Source organism: Pteropus medius, unplaced genomic scaffold, assembly GCF_902729225.1.
Source record: "Pteropus medius unplaced genomic scaffold, Ma_sr-lr_union100, whole genome shotgun sequence".
Taxonomy (NCBI): Eukaryota; Metazoa; Chordata; class Mammalia; order Chiroptera; family Pteropodidae; genus Pteropus; species Pteropus medius.
The window spans coordinates 6,441,051-6,460,278 of record NW_024355008.1 but is presented as its reverse complement, the minus strand read 5'-3'; the positions used below and the strand labels follow the sequence as shown (position 1 = coordinate 6,460,278).

At 32.7% G+C, this 19,228-nt stretch overlaps 1 pseudogene; it reads right to left on the bottom strand.

The window, feature by feature from the left end:
* Nucleotides 1-3,980: 3,980 nt before the first annotated feature.
* On the bottom strand, nt 3,981-4,116 carry LOC120598214 (uncharacterized; annotated as a pseudogene).
* Nucleotides 4,117-19,228: the final 15,112 nt, after the last annotated feature.

The window sequence follows — 19,228 nt, the reverse complement described above, 5'->3', positions numbered from 1 at the left end:
AACTACCATTATTAGCATGACCATATACTTCAGGAAAAAAAGGAAACAAGTTTCTGCAAAGAAAATGCATATAATATCAATACTTCTTTACTCAAAAAAAATTATTTCTTAAATGCGTGTGATTTCACAGCATTATTTGATCTCATCTGACTTCCTTCACATTGTCTTTAACATCCTTTCATTCCATTTTTATTTTTATTGTAGCTACACAGTAGAGTAATTTATTGCAAAAGACTAGTTTTAATTAATTTCCTACAGAACTCTGGCTTAAAGACTTACTGCCTGCATTTAAGTTCTGGCTCGTTCATGGATTAGCTTGGGGATCTTGAGGAAAATTTTGAACCTGCCTTAGCCTTATCTTCTCCCCTATAAAAGAGATTATTATAATATCAATCTTTAAGCATATTTAAGATGAGACAATCTTTGTTGGTCACCTAGCACGGTGACTATATTATATATAAGTGCTGAGTAAATTTTAGATATTAATATTTTCTTCCATCTAACAATCCATGCTACTTCTCATACCTAGATTAATTTTTATAAAACATTAACATCTAGATAAAAGACTTTCTATCTTCCCGTACTATAAAATGCTCTTTCCTTAGATTTGTATTACAAGTTTCTAAAAACTAACATGTTCTTATGGTATAGAGTGACCTCTACTCTAACCAGTTCTCAATGAATATATTCTACAGTTTTTTTTTTCAAGACTATCCAGCCAGATGGATATGTATTCTCTTCTTAAACCAATCTCTTACAATGTGCCTTACATAAATTCACTTTCCTTTCTTTGCTCACATAATTACCTATACCTAAAATAGATTTTTCTTTTTCCTCTGCAAGTCTGAATCCCACTTATCTTCAAGGGATGGTTCTAGATATATTTCTTCTATGAAATTACAACTACCCTTCTTCCTTCAAAATCTGCAGTACTCTATTCCCTTTCTATTCATTTTTCATGCATCATGTTTTTGCTGTTTGATTTTTTGTTGTTGTTGATCATTAATCCTCAGATAATTTGGAAGCTTTTAGAAATAAAAGACCATATATCTCTGTATAAACTATAAAAGTGGCACAATATTAGGCACAGAATCAAACCCAAATTTTGATCAATGAATTGTTTCTAATACAATGGTCTACATAATGTGTACATTAAACTTAATCTTGGTGAAGTGATGAGTGAATTCTTCTGAGAGCAGTGCAGATACATGTCATAATAAAAAGCAAAACTACTAAATCATTCAAGCATTCATGATGAAAGTCCTGGAAAAGATATTTTATTAAAGAGATAGCATCTTTTTATATGAATACTGTTTTAGGTATTATTGCTACAACTTTATTTGGAACCAGGCAAATGTTGATAATTTATGCTGATTGTGATTCCTAAGATAAACAGAACCATTAAGTTATAAGCTTCCTTTGTGTGTGTGTGTGTGTGTGTGTGTGTGTGTGTGTAAGAGAGAGAGAGACAGAGAAACATGGTTCTTCCTTCATTATTGGCCTGTGATAATAAATACATATAAAATATGCTAAATTTAAAATGATTATTGGAAGGGCATTTTGAAATGGAACACACATTTTCAAAGTTAATTAAGAAGGGTTTGAGGAATATAAAAAATATTTTAAAGACAAAATGTTGAAAAAAACTTCTAGAAGATTATATATTATATATTTTCATTTTCAGAAGAGTTGGATAAAACTGCACTTGCTGTACATACCATATCTGAGGTCCAAAGTTTCCCAATTTGGGGAAATTTTTTCATTTTTCAAAACACTTGCTAGAAATTGGAGATCTACTAAGTCTGTTGACCCTGGTTATAAAAACTTTGACTACAACACAGTAACCAGTCTAGTACTGTTTACTCTACATCTTAAATTATTTCAGTTGAAAAGAGTTATTTTAAAATTTCCTCTCTAAATAAAAAGAATAATTTAAGTGAGTATAAATTCTTAAACAGCTAAGTCTCCCTCCCTCCCAGTAAAAGAGCAAAGGAAAAAAAATACAGTATTTCATTAAACAATGTTTTTATTCTATACCAACAAAAATAGATAAGAATTAGGAGGTATATATCCACTTTGTTTCTTAGTTACTTAACATTTTCAGGGCATTGTGCAGTTTTAATGACTTTAACTATAAAATCATCCAAATGTTTGGTAATTACTTACTGTCTGCATTGATGACTTATATTATCTCATTTGGCATTATATAATTTCGGTTATTTTTACATTGCTGCAAATTCTAGAAATAACCACATCCATTATTAATGATTTTTTTAACCTACTATAACTCAAGTTCTAATTTTAATTTCATTTTAAATCTTAAAAACTTCTGATTGTTATTATTATTGGGTTATGCTCTTCAAAATTCAATTCCAATGTTGGCTATCGATTATTTTTCCCAAAGCATTTTCTCTGCTTAAGTTTTATTTTGATTTCCTTTTAGAAAATGATTATCTTTAATTAACTTTAAATTCTTAAAATGGATTATACCTGGACTCTATGGAAATATATCACACTTAATTGATATAATTTAATATTAACTAATTTAATTTAAATTATAAATACATAAATGCTTAGACATAGAAATTTCCTATTAAGAATTTATTCTACAGATGCATTCACAGACATGTCATATACATAAATATGTAATTATAATTATTTTATATATTATATCTAACAATAATAATTATATATAAACATATCCATGAATATCTATATGTCAATTCATAGAATATATTAAAAAGATCAGACAAAAATTATTAATTAATTTCTCCATGTTTTAATCAGGCTGTTCAAATGACCTATGAGGATAGAAATTAGCCTAGGCTTGGGAATGGACTAGATTTTAATCTTCACTTTAATATTTCCTATATTATTTAAGTAATTTATTATGAGAATAAATTATTTCTTATGATTAAACAACATTAACATAATTCAGTTAATGATTTTCAGTTGTTTTCTAGGGTTAAGAGAATTCTCATAGATATGAAATAAACATCTTCACTTCAAGAAATAAAAAGGCAGGAATTAGACTCCAGGATTTTTATCCTTGTTAGTAAGAATAAAAGGTGAATGCATTAAGAATGTGAATTTGTTGTATTCACTATTCAGAGATAAGATTATGGTTGGCACTTTTTGACATTTTTTTTATGAGGACTGTAAAACTATGCAATTTTATAAATTTAAAATGACATTTAAAAGTATATCCTTCTGTATAATGCTGTGGTTCTGTTGTCTTACTGTCAGTTTTGATTGGCACTTAATAATTAGGTGAGTAGATATAAAGGATGGTGAGGGTTTTTTTTTTAAGTAACTTGGATACATGTGGAAATTTTCAAATCTCCTCTAAGAATGCCTGAGTAGAACATCAAGATCACAATTTATCTTTTTTTTCCCAATTTTCCTGGGTAAAGGAAGAGGTCTCTATGTTACAAAGGCAACTTATTAAAAAGTAAGAGCACCAGATCTGAGTATAAATTTAAAAAATACTCTGGACAAACATTGAGTAGCTCTCCCAATAGTTTTTAGAAGCAAAATTTCTTCATTTTAGTCAGACTATCCATATGAACTTATTCAACTTTCATGAATAACTTATTAGTTCAGAATACATTACTTACCAATGTTAAACAATGTTCATATTATATAAAAAATAGGGTTATCCATTACTTCATGAATCTCAAAAGAAAACATCAGAATACAGCCTTGAATGCGAGTGTAGGAAATAACCAATTGTTTTAAGACTTGTATTTAAGCACATTAAGTTAATGATTCCTAAAATTCTGAAACATAAGCCAAAATATATTTGATTTATTTTAAACAGCTATGTGATGTGATTATGTGGAGAATTCTATTGATGGTTTTCATTTTTTTCTATACAAAGAAAAATAGTATTTTTACCATTAGAATGCTGAAAAACTTTTTTGAAGAAACTCTCTCTTAAAGTTCTCCTACCTTCTTATTTATTTATTTATTATTATTTATGCCTACAACACCTGGTCTTCCTGTGTGGTCTCCCATCCAAGTACTAACCAGGTCCAACCCTGCTTAGCTTAGCTCCCTGCTTAGCTTCCGAGATCAGACGAGATCAAGCTTGTTCAAGATGGTATGGCCATGGTTCCACTGGGGCGCGAACCCAGGACCTTCTGCATGTAAAGCAGACTTCTAACTGCTACACTATGGAAGCACGTCCACCTACCTTATTATTATAAGATCTTTACTAACTTAATTTTGCTTTGTAAAAGAACTTCCACAAAATCACCTTTTTGCTCATTCTCAATACCTGGCATTTTTGTTGGCTTTCAAAAGCCACAGGAAATACCTTGATTATAATATTTATGTTGTTGTGACCTTATATTTATACAATTCAAGTTTTCTGGTTTCTCATTTTCCTTTCTTTATTACTACATTAAGCAGATATGTCTTCATATCACTCTTTTCATCTGTTCTTGTTATCTTTAATGTTTCCTAACAGTTTGAATACTCACAAGGCAAATCATTTTTAGAAATTATTTAAAATTATTAAAAATCAAACATGCCTAGTAACATTTTGAAAATTTTTATTTATAATATGTAAAACTGTGTTTTTTTCTGTTAAGTTCAGATCAGACCTGAGACATGTGTTTTTGCTACTCATTACTTATTTGGAAATTGAAAAAGATAAATTGGATTTCGCATGAGACACATTGAATACATATTTTATATGAAAAAGCTAAGACTAAATAAATTAGAGGGAAAGAAAAAAATGATTTACTGGAATTATGTGCTTCTTTTCCTGGGAAATGTCTTCTGTGTCGAATGGCTAGGATCCTTTATGAATGGATTCGGGCCTTTTCCCATGACTTTTTCTTCCAGTTTTCCTTTAAGGAGAGTCAGAGGCCTCTTCTGAAAGAGACTTAATTCTAGATCCTCCTTTTAGAGCCTCCATATATGTTCATAAGGTATTGGGGATATTATCCAATTAAATGAGAGGTTCTGAAGGTGTTCATTTTCACTCATTTAAAATTTGTGCTCACACATTCTATTCAACAGTTTGTAGAAATAAGACCTACTTTGAAAATATGCTGTTTTTGTGGGTCATGTTAGTTTAAGATATTTCATGGAATCTTCCTAGATTGACTCTCTTGAGGGTGTGTTTTAGAAAATAGGAGATAATACTGAATGCAATTGAAAATGGATGAGAAGCAAACTTATGAAGAATATACTCAGCCTAATAAATGAGGTTGCAGAATGTAAAGTAGTAAACGATCCTTGTAGATGCACTTCAGGTTTGAGCCACACAACTCTTCAAATCTGTTTTCTGGCAGGGAATGGGTAGGGTCCATCAGTGCATCTTGGGCGGCCTGAACACAGTGTAGCTCAGTGTTGATGCAGAGCCCTTTGCACGCACCTGAGTGCAGGGCAAGACTCTGAAACAGAGTGATAGTATTGCCTACTGCCTCAGAAGAGCATTTCCTTTGAAGAATTTCACCGTTAATTTCACCATCCCAAGATATTTAACACCCCTTTCAGGCTCAATAGTAGAGTTTTATCGTTTGCATTTAAAATCTAGTTAAACCACTGGTTGCTAGGAAACCAGCATTATTTGGAGGCTGCTTTTCCATTTCCTTTCTAGTCACAATCTTAATTGGAAGAGCCATCAGGTTGCAAAGTTTTTATTCCCATACTTCCCCCTTTGAAAGGTCATTGAGACTAAAGACCACCCTTTCAGCATTTTCTATTTCATTCTATTAAAAAACTGGTTGTGTAATACATTCGTGGTATTGATTAAACTGCCTCCTTAAACAGACCCCTACCTCTTCCATTGCATTTAGCATTTTTAAAAGTCTCCCAGTGCAGATTTCCACTGTGAACAAAGCAGTTCATTTTTTTCCTCTTCTGGGGAAATCGTTGATTTATTAGAACTAAAGAGTTAATATTTACAGTTGGCAATTTAAATACCAGAGTTCTTTAAGGGAGAATTAATTAGTTATATAAATCACAATGGTATTCTTTTTACTGCTTTTCTCAACTGACAAAATTTTAGGTCCATCGAACAGTCATTTACTATTTCCAGTCTGAGGCTTAGGATAGTTTCTTTGTTGCCGTTTCTTCTTTTTATGCCTCCTTTAAAATAATGTTATTTTCTCAAGTTGTTAGGCTGTGACGCTACCAATTTCCTGAAATGGTGGGAACATGATCTTCCAATTCAATATTCTTAAAAGGTTGGGCAGAGCTTAATAGCCTGAGAAAATAATATCAGTACATTATGCATGCCGTCATCTATACCAGTCATGCAGATTACAAAACTTCAGATTAACATTTACCCAAGGTGTAGAAAAAAGAGATTATAAAGACATTTAATATATTTCACCTCTCCTTATTATAGAAGTTTCAAGAAAAGATATGTGAGAATGTGTTTCGAAGCCACATCTGTGCGTGTCATGTGATGGGAGAGCTAGGCAGTTTGCGGATGTTTCAGAGGATCAGAGGATAGTTCACTCATCCAACAAGTGTTTTTTTGGCATCTAGCAGGAGCTTTTCTATAGTGGCCAAGGGTAAAATGAAAAAGCAATTATGCTTTCTTTGCTAGCAGAATTTCAGTTTCAGTTAAAGGAGAAAAAAGATATGTATGCTAGAAGCATATAAAAACCTAAGAATATATTCATTGAGGACAAGGACTGATTATTTGCATCCCTAAAGCTGAATATGAGGCTATGTAAATGCCTTGCTTAACCTGGACTGCCAAATATTGTATAATCATCATCTAATATAATTATTTGGGCATGTAAAGAATGAAAACTACCTTAACAAGCATTTATCTCCCTCAGATATTCACTTTAAGAGCTTATATGACTCTTCCTAAGATAACATCACTCAAAATATTCTTGTACATTACCTTCAAAGACTGTCGCTCATATTTTGAATAGCCTTTATCATGACATATTTACTGATTTTGAAGTTGGATTTGGATATTGAAAACCATTTAAATATCATTTAAGATGAGTCTGGTATATATTACGAGTGATACTTGACTATGATTTTGTTAGAAAATTAATATGTTATCCTGAAATAATGAGATGCTAAAAAATTTTCTTCTATGTCCTGAAAAGCAATCTTTCCTACCAAATATAAATAATAAAAATATTATACTAATTGACAATATGGTTTAATATGTACATAACCTCCAAAGATTCAACACTTTTATGTATATATCAACCATGCTTTTCCTAACCAACTATATATAATGTCCTTATAGACTCAGTGATTTAAAAAAAAGATGGTATTTTTTACTTTGGCTATGAAGGAGCTCACAGACAAATTAATGACTTACACTTAAAGAAATTTTAGTAGGCATTTTGGAGTAACGTTACCAAGAATTCCATTTTCTATTTAGCTTATTTTTACTCTTTGCTTGTTTTTGTTATCTATTTCTATGCTTTTGCAGTGTATAAATTTTATAAATTATTTCAAATATCTTCGAAAACAAAGTTGTGTATATACTATATTCTTAACTTCAATGTTTTTTATAGATACATCTCATAATAATTTATAGATTATTAAACTTTTTTAAAGCAAATAACTTAGAGAGGCTAATTAGGAGATTGCTCAGTGAAACATCAGTGGAAGGGTTAAACAGTGACGCATTCCATCAAGACTAGCTTAATAATAAATGAGTTTATAATTACTTTGCACATTATAATGAATTTACTAAAAATCTAGCCTAATATTAAATAACAACAAATTGATTTAATAGCTTCTAGGGATCGACAGTGAACAAGCTAAGTATATTTCCTAATTTCCAGAACATGAGCATGTCCTGGAAGTCACAGGCACTATGTTATATACTTTATGACTAAGATATGATTTAAAAGGATATGTTTTCAAAGTGAGAGAAAAAAATATATGTATACACTTTGATATACATATACATACATGTTTAATTAGAAGTGCAAGTTATCATCAACCAACTTGATACAAAGGAATAGGGTTTGGTCTCCTTGCACTTTTATGAATTGTTGGAGTTTACACCTGAATTAGTGCCTTGGTGTCCTTGGCAATATATGATGATGATGAAGTATTTGCAAATGACATCTTTCCAGTAGGTTGCTTTGAAATTTAGAAGATAGATCCATATTTAAATTAATATTCAAGATTCATTTTCATCTTACTTAAGAAGATAGTGTTGCATATTGGTGGTATTAAACATCTGAATCCTCACAACATGTTAAGCTTTGTGAAGAACATTTTCATCAAATGACAGAGCTACCCTAGGATTTTAGGTATTAAGATAGCTGATTATATATGATGGTCTGAGGATAAATTCTCTCTTACTCTCTATATTAGTCATAGTGATTAAGAGCATAAATTTTGGAGTCAGACAAGTATGGATTCTTTATTTAACAAATTATATAATTTTTTTGTTCAATTTCTTTACCATAAAATGGAGATAATTATAAGTATATCGTAGGCTTGTTTTGAAAATTATACAAATATAAATTGCTTAGCTCAGTAGGTTATCAATAAATATTAACTACTATTAATAGTTTTAATAGTAAAAGTAGTAATAAAAGTAAGTAGTGATTATATTAGAGTAATAATTATTCAAGAAACAATTGAGGATTACTTATTACATATTAAAATGTAAATACTAGATGTTTCTCATATGCAAATGCTATTAATTTTGTGGTTCTATAAAACATATTGAAAGGTTTGCCTTATATGTTCAAAGTATGAGGCCCATGTGAACAAATAAGTGAAATGAAAAGTCAGCAAAAATGAGGTTTTAGTATTTTTGATGATGTCAACTCTGCACCACTTCTCAGCTAGTGAAGTCTGCTTGAGATCACTCTAATCATCTCCTTCTCCCGACAATATCTCCATTTCCCCTTTCCTGATCTCCTTCATGATGTCCTGGCTAAAAGAAATTAGGTTATGGTCAGGAACAGGGGATTTGAGAGAAAGAGAGGTGGGCAGTGTGGGAGAGGGAGTGCTCATCTATACATCTTTTACCTCCCTTTCTAGATAATTAGGAAGAGTAAACATATCTATCCTTGCATTTAATCTGGTTCATGTGGCCAATTTCTGCCAAGGGCTGTTAGTAGAAGTGGTCCGTGTCACTTGCAGGCCATAATATTGAACTGTTAAGGTAAGACTTCTAACATAATCTTCCTTATTTGTGATCAAGGAGGCTAAATGTTCCAGATGGTGCAGTTATAGGATGGTGGATGCCTTTATTGCAAGTAGGCTTGTTATTTTGGAGATTTTCCTGGACTTACAATAGACCATATGTGAACAAGAAATTAATTGTTGTATTAAGCCACAAGATTAGTTTTTGTTATTGCATCCAGCATAACTTGATTAAATATAAGTGAGTAGAAATGATTTCAAATAATTTCAATTCTCTCCCCCACTCTCTCTTTATATTATTATTCTTAGTATTTCCTGTGATGGGGGGGTGGGGGGGGAAGAAGTTGAAAGGAAATGCCCAAATAATATGAAAGGAGCTTAGTTTTATACTTTATAAGGATGAAAAGAGAGGAACAGGACAAAATAAACTTTATGAAAACATATAGGCTTGTTTACCTTATATTTTTTTTCTCCTTCCACAGAAATTCAGGGTTCTTCATAAAACATGCCTTTGTATTAGTGGTGACCTAGCTCATAGTTCAACAATCTTTTGTCTGATGCACAATTTATCTCTTAGAACTTTATGTCTCTTTTGTTCTATACTCAAGAATTTGAAAAAAATAAAATCCCTAAGGAAATTGGAGACAAGTCCAATACAGTATATTTAGAAAGGCTCTAGCCTACCCAAAAGCTCACTAATTATTAAAATGTGTGAAATTTTTTGAAACTTAGAAAGGTAGAACTGTATCACTGATTCTGGTTTCATGTTTCTCCTAAATTCTTCCTCTTGCATTCGTACCATTTCACCATAAGGATGACAGTTAGGTCAGTGGGAACAGATTTCAGAAATGTCAAATAAACATATATATTTTTTCCATTAGCTAACACTTTACTGCAACTAGAACAAGGCAAGAAATGAGGCCTTTAGTTCGCTCAATATTATCTAATAGATGCTGTAAAAAAGTAAGCAGAATGTGCAGATATTTGGAACTTATTGGAGATCTCCTTTCATACTATATCTTCGAGAAACATGCAGACATTTTCTTTTTAAAAGCTACCTATTCTGAAATACTTTTTTTTTACCACATGACTTTATATGTAACTGGGCTAAAAAAAAATCAATGAAAAATATGTCATCCGGACCAATACCTGAAATCCACACTATTCTTGACCACAAGCCCTCAACTTTCTTAGAGCTCCCAGGCCCTCCCATAATCCTGGGCCCCCAGACAATTTCTGCATTCTACTTCAGTTTGGGATCATATCAATGATAGGGGTAATTTCATAGAAAGACTCAAATAAAACCTTTCCATCTCGTAATGTTTTTAATAAGCATGTGGTAAAAGAGACTGCATAACTGGCAAAATGAGATAGAAAACTGGTTATGCATGACAAAGAGCCATGACAAAGCAACAGATCTGTGCATGTGTGTGTGTTTGTGTGTTTGCATGTGTACACGTGTGTCTGCTCTGTAATCCGGAGTTGGTGATTTATCCTTGAAATTGCTCAGATTCTTAAGAACACAGTGCAGGAATGGAACGAAAGATGCCAAGTTAAGATATATAAAACCAAACACAAGAAATTACCTTTAAAAATGGAAAACAAAATATTTAATGACCATGTCATTTTTCACACAGCTGGGACAGTTAGTATCCTGAGGGGAAATGATGCTGAAGGTGTAGATACTCAAAGGTGCAAATAAACAAAATCGTCCAGGTACAGTGTGAGGAGGGGAATCATCAGGATCACAACTGTTTGCCGTGACCACTCCCTCATGTCATCTACATGTACTGCTTTCAGAAGTTCCTTGTCCTCTGTTGCTAAAGCAAGTTTTGAATGATCTAGACAGGAAAATGCTTTTGAGATTGAGAGAAGCTTTTGTAAAAAGCGGAGTCTTGGGTTGAATTCTACCACACATTCCATCTTTTTGTCAGGAATAGCTTCTTTCACTGGAACCTGTAGTAAACTTGGCTGAAAAGTCTGGGGACAGATCTTCTGGGCAGATTTTAAGGGAGTGGCAACTCCTTCAGTGTCCCTACTTGCATTAGGAGACAAACTAGATAGTGTCACTTTTCTTTTGCCCCCTCCTTTCACCAGTGAAAAAGCTTCAATAGTGTGGAATCCTGCTTGATTATTCTAGCAGTGTAGCTGTCCTCACCCTCCCAACTCAACTTCTCCATCCTTGTTTATCAAGCCTTCATGATTTTATAGAAAACTTCTATACATTTCTTGATATGTGATGGTGGCAACTTGCTCTCATTACTTGTTGGAATAACTTGCCACCACTTCCCCAAATATAGTGCAGGAATCATGGCTGGGAAGCCAATCTCCTTCCCATTTCATGAGTTATCTTTACACAATCTGTTTTAAACTTTACCTTAGAGTCTTGGTGCTAGTAAGTAAATAGACCTATGATAAGCCAGGAGACTCTAGTTTACTTTTTTATTTATCCTGATCAAATCTGCTGACCTTACCCCAACCTATGAAGGTCTCTCAATGCTTGATTTTCTCTCAAAATGGTCCTAGGACTTATAGACAGCATGTTAGGCAATGAAAGTATTGAGCAATGTCAGACCCTTCTACAATCTATTAAAAGTTCTTATGTTAACTTAAGAAAATACTAGTGTTGCTGCTATTTCTTATCTATAGAATAAGCTCAGAACTCCTAATTAGTGTTCAACGCATATTTATGAAATTAATTATTCATGGACTTTCAAGTTTTGTGCCCTTGTGCTGCATTCTTTAGTGATGTTCCTAGTAAATGATAGGTATCTGTGGACAATAGTTTAGGGATGCAGCCCAAGGCCAAGGAACTGATGAACAAAAACTGAATTCATGATGTTGCTATTGTTTCTATAATATCTCAATTAACAAGATAAGATCCTGGCATAACACTCTACTTTTTGCTGGTACCACTGCCAAATGCACCCAATGTGTTCTCATCTCTGAGACTCCCATTAGACTTCGTCAACATAACCTCCTAAGGTTCCCAAACTCTAGTTTGAGTAACCCCCTGCCATGGAGTCATCTGTTCATAGAAACTGGTATAATTACAGAAGGTCAAAGAGTTCTATTTTGCAGCTGAATTTCAAAATGAGCTGGATAATTTTATGACTGGCAATAAAACCAGTGGTTATGAGAGCTAAAATAAAAAAGCTAATCAGATCTCATGTTTCAGGACATAAACTTGTCACCATAAGCATTAACAAGATTTTTTCCCCCCTTAGATGGCAATGCAGTGTGTTATAGAGGATTTTCACTTTTCAGTCATCTGTGCCATATGTTTGTTCCTGGGAAAATTCAATTCGGCATACTTTTATTAGGTGCCTACTGTGCACAAAGCACCATCCTAGGCAAGATTCTCATTAAGTTGAGAGACTTGAAAAATAGAATGAGGCGTAATCTAGTTGCAGAGGGAGATATGTGTGACCAGAGCTTACATCAACAATTCCAGGGCAGCAAGATCGTAGGATTTCCAGGAATTCTCACTGCAAAAAGGCATCTAATATTCTCTGGGGCAATTATAAATGTGATATTATGACAAGGAGTTAGTTCTCTTCAAATATTAAAATACTTACCAAAGGCTGAGATAAAGGGTGTCCACCCAACCCTGGAGAGGGTTCTCTATGGCAACCTTAAATATCAGGGAACATCTAAGAGACCAGATTTGAGAGAGGCAGAATGTTAGAAAAGGTCCAGTTTGCTTTAGCCTGGTATGAATTTCTTATCTAAGGGAGCATTAAGTCTATAAAAGCAAATATCTCTTTAAGAGATTTTTAAAAAAATCTATAATTTCTTAGAGGCAAGTCCATCACTACAAAAGCTTTGTTGTATTTGGAGAAACGTTTCTTTTCTCTATGGGAGAAAGATCCATAATTCTAGATGAGAGTTCATCTGGAATACTAGAGTTGAGAGGAAAAGTGATTCCAGAAAGCTCAGGGCACCAGGGAGGAGAGAAAAAATAAAATGTAGGCAAGGTCAAATTCTAAATGCTGAAGATAACCCTTGATAAGGAGAAATACCACTGCAAATGTCTGGTATCAAGGTCCTCCAACTAGTTGGAAGGCAGCAGAAAATTGTGGGCAATTCTGTTTTCAATGTGGCAGTAAAGCAGCTAATGGAAGAAAGCCTTCTAGACTGGGCTGTGGACTAAGAATTCTGAAGGGGTGAGGTAGGAGCTTCCATGTGGCTAGTATAGCCTAAGCTTCAGCTATCAACAAAGAACTATGACAAGAAGCAGAGTAAAATAGGCACTGTATGATAAAGGAGCAAAAGGATAGGCTGTGGAATTTCAGAAAAATAAGCAACTAATTTTCAGTGGAGGGTCAAGGAATAGCTTCCAGAGAGATTTAAAGGATAAATAGGATTTCAAATGATGCAGGAGGCATTACTGTGTGGGGCCTTCCAGTATAATCGGGTAGTGCAAACAACAAAAGAAAAGAGGGTAACTGTTTCTGTTTTTCAGCAAAGGACTAATACTACAGTGAAATAGAGCTATAGTGTTCTTTGTTGGAGAAATGAGAATGGAAACATAGTTTCAGGTTTGTAATGTCTTCAGTAGGTAATAGGGAATCTTTAAACTGAAGATGGCCATGATCTGAAGTATTTTTAAGGGTGCGAATCTGTAAGCATTGTGAAGATTGGCATTGAGTCAAGAAACAAGAAACAGGTCATTTTCCTTGCCTGGAAAATTGTTCCCTTTTTCTTTGCTTAATTAGAGAAGGTGCTCACCACTAGGTTTTGACTTAGCCATTTACTTAATGCAAGTCTTTATGATTCTCAGTTCTGGACTAGGACTAATTGTAATTATTGGTTAAATCGCTAGTATTGGCCTTAGACTATCTACTCCACTAAACAAGACATCTTCTCTGCCTTCTTAGCCATTCACCATTTCCTTTCTTGTGCCTGACCCCTAGTGAATACTTAATCCATATTTATTGGATAAGTAAATGATAAAAATGTGTAAATACTTTGAATAAATCAGTTGGGAGACAAGAGTATAAGTGGAATAATGACAATGAGAATGAAAAACATGGGAAACATATGAAAAATACTATCTCAAGGACTGGAGACATTAGAATTGTGAAAGGGCAGATGTGGAGTTAAAGCGTGTGTGCCTAGCCTGGGTGTCCAGTAGGATGGTGATGCTACAATAGTGATACAGTTAGAGTTTGGTTTCCTTTCATGTAGAAATCTCTTCCCTGCACAAAAATTTTGGTTGATGTATTTGGAGATCCTTTATGAATTCTAGAAATTAATGTTAATCCATGTTCTCCTCATTTATGTCCCCTCCAGGCAGATTCTTAGGATGGGAAGATATGAGTAAGATCCTGATACCAACTAAATGGATTCTCTTACTCCTCTTGGGAGTGATTCCTTGTCATTCCATGGTTCTGATGGAAAGAAAAGCCAGGAGTTGAGATGTTTCAATTTGAAACTGTAGATATCCACAGCCCTCCAAAATTGCCACTGGACCCCTTCTCTGTATTTAAAGAATATATCTGAGAAAGGTGACAATTTTTGCTGAATAATTTCTTAGATTAAAATGGTTCAGATCTATGAAAGTCTGTAATGTTGGGACTTTGGTGATAGAATAATTAACAGAGATTCTCATTCTACAAACAAAAGAGTGGCTAAGTTGCACACAGTTCTACATGGTACCCAGGCTAGAAGTTAAATCTTCCATGTAAAGGTACCTGTTTTGGAGCAGATGTGTAAAATGCATTACTTTTAATACATTTATTGTAATCAGAATTCATTGTTTCAAGAAAAAGAAAAAGAAAATTCAGTCTTATTTTAAAAAGAAAGTTAATTTTCATTGAAAAAACATCTGCCTAATTTGTTAGATGAAAATCGGAATGAAAAAAACATTCTCAAAACTGGGATTCAAAACCTGAAATAATTAAATTCTTAATTTAGAGTGGAATTATTATAACTGGTCATATTTTTCTGCACATTAATATAAAAGAATTTTGTATTTGGATTATTTCTGTACCCAGCCACTTGGCGATTTAGCTATTGAATATGCACCTGCTCCTCAGATTGGCAAGGCAAAAATTTACTGTGAAGAATCAGTTGTTTTGAATGGCTAATTGGTTACAGGTGCAATAAATTAACCATCTGCCTTAGAGATTGATTCAACTAAGGGGAAGGAAAATCCCTTTCCTTTCTGTCACTTTGGGAGCACATCAGAGAGATGTGATTTTAACTTGGAACTTGTGGAACCTATGGTGGGTGGGGTGAGGTGAGTGGGAAGAAAAAGAAGCAAGTTCAGTAGTATTCAGAACGTTATAGTCATGTGAGACCAGTTTATTAATTTTTAAATCGATAATCTAATTACCTTTTGAATTAAACTTCCAAACACATTTGGAATATAAAGTTAAAATATTTGAAATATATCTAGAAGAGACCATATAACCCCATTGGTGGGTTTACACCAGTTGGTTTGATGTCGTCTTGGTTAAGGGTGTTTTCTAGCTGTTCTTTTTTGGTTTAAATCTAACTTTTTTGGTTTAAATCTAAATATTCTGAAAGTTTATAACAATAATCTGTGGATAGGTCACAATACTTGAAATCAGATCTTTTATTTAATCAGGTGACTTTCAAAATGCTCAGCTGAAGTGAGCCATAACCTTTTTAATGTTGATAATAACCATTTTTTTCTATATGGTCACAGTCTCCTGATTCTAAGAAGATAAAATAAAGCTCTAGTTAACTAGGGAATGGCAATCGGTATTGGGTGACTAGGAGGGAAATGAAGTTAGGTAATTGTCTGACTATATCTTTTTGCCTTGAGGTAAACACTTCATATTTGTTACCCATACCTAATCAAATTCATGTTTTATATGTTATTTAGTTTGCTGTGCCTAACTTTTAATAAACATTAAATATTTAAGAGTTCCATTTGGCTTAACATGTTTCCTAAATTAGCTGAGATTCACGAACCCTGTAATCTGTTTTGATTAGGGGTTTATATACGAGCCCTTCTACTCAACCCACGTTTATCTTGGGAATTGGTAAAATAAAAGTTTTTTTTTTTCTCACAAAATGATGTTGAATCTTTCAAGGTGCACCCAGAAACACAATTTCCCTTCCTATTACTCTTGTAATATATCCTAATGTTTGATTGACTCAGTTAAGCAAATTAATATATTGACATCTTTAATTATTTTAAGCAAAATGCAGTCATCTGTGTTAATGTGATTGCCCTTAAAAAAACATGTGACCTCTTGCCATCAGTATCAATAGTAATCAATGCAGCTAAATAACGAGAATCTTCTACATTATTTTAGTTATTAAGAGTGTGTAAGAAAGAATGGGAATTCAAGGCATGACTTATTGTTTTCTAAAAGTACTTCATTGCTTTTATAAAATGCTGCCTAATACGAGCAGAATACTTGGGGGATAATCCTAATTTCAAGATTCTAGTTAAGAATTAGGCTATTTTAAAAAATATTTCCTACCAAATAACAGTTGGAAATTGAGTATATGCAGTAAAATATAAGTTGAGTTTTCTGTATCTAGTCCAAATGTCATGGGATATATTTCAATAGAATGTCATTTTAATTCCCTTTATTCATTTAGAAAAATAAATTTTTGAATTTTGCTTTTTTGAATATATATATATAAAATTTTCTTGCAATGAAATCTTTGTACAATAGTGAAATATTTCTGACAGAAGCCCACTTTTTCAAATACTATTCAATAAAACAACATTCCATTCTGATCAAAAATTTTAGTCTAAGCATTTCTTAATATCATTGTAAATGAACATGGTTTATACAAACCTAATAATATGGTCCAGAAATAATTTGACTCATTAATTAGCACTACAGAAGTAATATTCTCTCACTTTTATGTATACATGTCCTGTTGCATCCCATTCAATGGAAAAGTTATCAAATACTAGCATTCTTTTCTACTTGTTTCTGAATGCATACAAATATTCATATTGATTTTTTTCTTTTATGAAAGTAAAAGCCCTTTATGGTTTATCTTTACCATATTTTCTCCCTCCATTTCACTTTTAGTGATGCCCATTCTTCAAATGTAAATTGGTGTCGATGAAAATCTTTATATCACAGAAGCTGTGTTTACAGAGGTGACTAATGGTAGAGTTGAGAATTATATATCTTATCAAAAATACCTGTGCTATCATTAAAGCTAGGAGTCACTTTAGAAATCTTCTTTTAGACTACTAAGTTTTAAAACATTTTATAGCAACAGGCTGTAATAGAAAAATGCAGTATGGTTCTAGTCGATGCAAAGATAAAGTCCTCAGATCCATTTTTTGTGACTTTCTCTGTTGTGTTCTGCAATCCTTAATGTCCTGAGTAAAAGAGTCCTTTTCTAATCATATATTTTTCCTCGTAGAAAACTGAGGCATAGAGAAATCATTTACTTAAAGGCAATCAGTGAATTATTAACAAAATTGGAAGGAAAACTAAGTTCTCCTGAATTCTAATCTAGTTTTTCTCTACTGTTAAAATATGAATTTTAATATTTGAATGATCCATATGGTTCCTTTTTATTAATTAAAAAGCCCTGGATTACTTATCACTTTATTTGACCTAACCTATGTAAATGAAGATTCTGTGCCAACCCCTTCCTAGAGCCACCCTTCTCTGAGCTCATAATAACTTTAAATCCAAAGTACCTAGGACTTTCAATCTCTTAGACAGTTGGTTATGCCAAATGCTTAGCACAGGGCCAATAGCTGGCTCCAGGCTATTGATGATTTCATTAAACCTTTCCCAATCTATTTATTTACACAATTTCAACTGGGAAAAATGCATTGAAATGAAACATCTCATTTCCAGTACTGTCTGGAGGCAAAAAGAGACAATGATACATTGTCCCAATTTAGACTAGATGAAACTAGCCACACTTCAAATAGAGAAGTCACACTGTGAGTTTAAAACCAAGTTAACCTGAAAGGATACAATTTTCTCCTTGTATATTTGTGCATAGCCTCAACTGATGGCAGTATGAACTGTATATCCAAACCAAAAGACCACATTTTTTTTTTTAAAGAAACTTTAAAACTGGCAAATTGACTCAAACATTGCCTTAGAGTTTCCTTCTCTATTGTCTTTTCTGTAGTGGTGGTCTCTGTGATATTCCCTAGTGACAAACAGATGAAAAAGAATCTCATTGAATGATCTTGATTGCTATATTGATCAGTTTTTTTGTGCTTTTGTTCTTAAGCACAACAGTAAAAGAAAGCCGTCAAGCAAGGTTTCACTTTGACCCCAAAAAAAAAAAAAAAAAAAAAAGAGAATCCAGGACAGAGAAGCAATTGGTTCCAGTTAAGAATCAGTTAAGAAAATTTTTTAATATGGAAAGATAACTTTCATTTTGTAATGAGGACTTGGCCAATTAGTTACAAATGAACTTGAGCACATTTTCTTGATAGTAATGAAGTGTAAGGACTGAATAGATGAGCCACACATATTTCATAGTTTTTCCCACTACACTGGGTATTTTCTCTACCTACTGTGTTCCAAGTAGTTATAAAAAATTAAGTTGTTAATAACTGATCAATATTTTAAAAGATTTCACAATAAATGTAATTAGATTTCATAATCGAGTTTTAGCTAATGTGTGTTTCTACAAAAGTTCAGGTGCTTAGAGTACATTTCAATTTACATTTGCCATCTGCTAACGTATTTTTTCTCTTCTCTTTCTCTTTAATATCCTGATCAGAGTGCCAGATTTTCAAATCAGCTTTCATTATTCAAAACTCACTGTAAATTTATAATACTAGGTTGATTTCTTCATCTTCATGTTTTCCATGTCTCCTTAGGGTTTAATGTAAGAAAAGCCATTTTTTATTTATGTAAAGTGATATTAATATTTTTTACTATGTAGTATTGTAGTTAACAGCATGCTCTTTTATAACATCTTATTGGAAATATTTATGCTCTAAAACATTATTTTTGAATTGTTAAATGCAAACCATTTATACTGTAAAACTTTATGGGAAGAGCATATGCCGAATTTTAATGGTATTTTAGTTTGCAATTCAAAATTGTGAATGCTTGCATATAAAACCATGAAATGACTAATGAAACTTTCCACGAATTGTAAGATTCTACCATCTATTTATCAGTTTATCTATCTA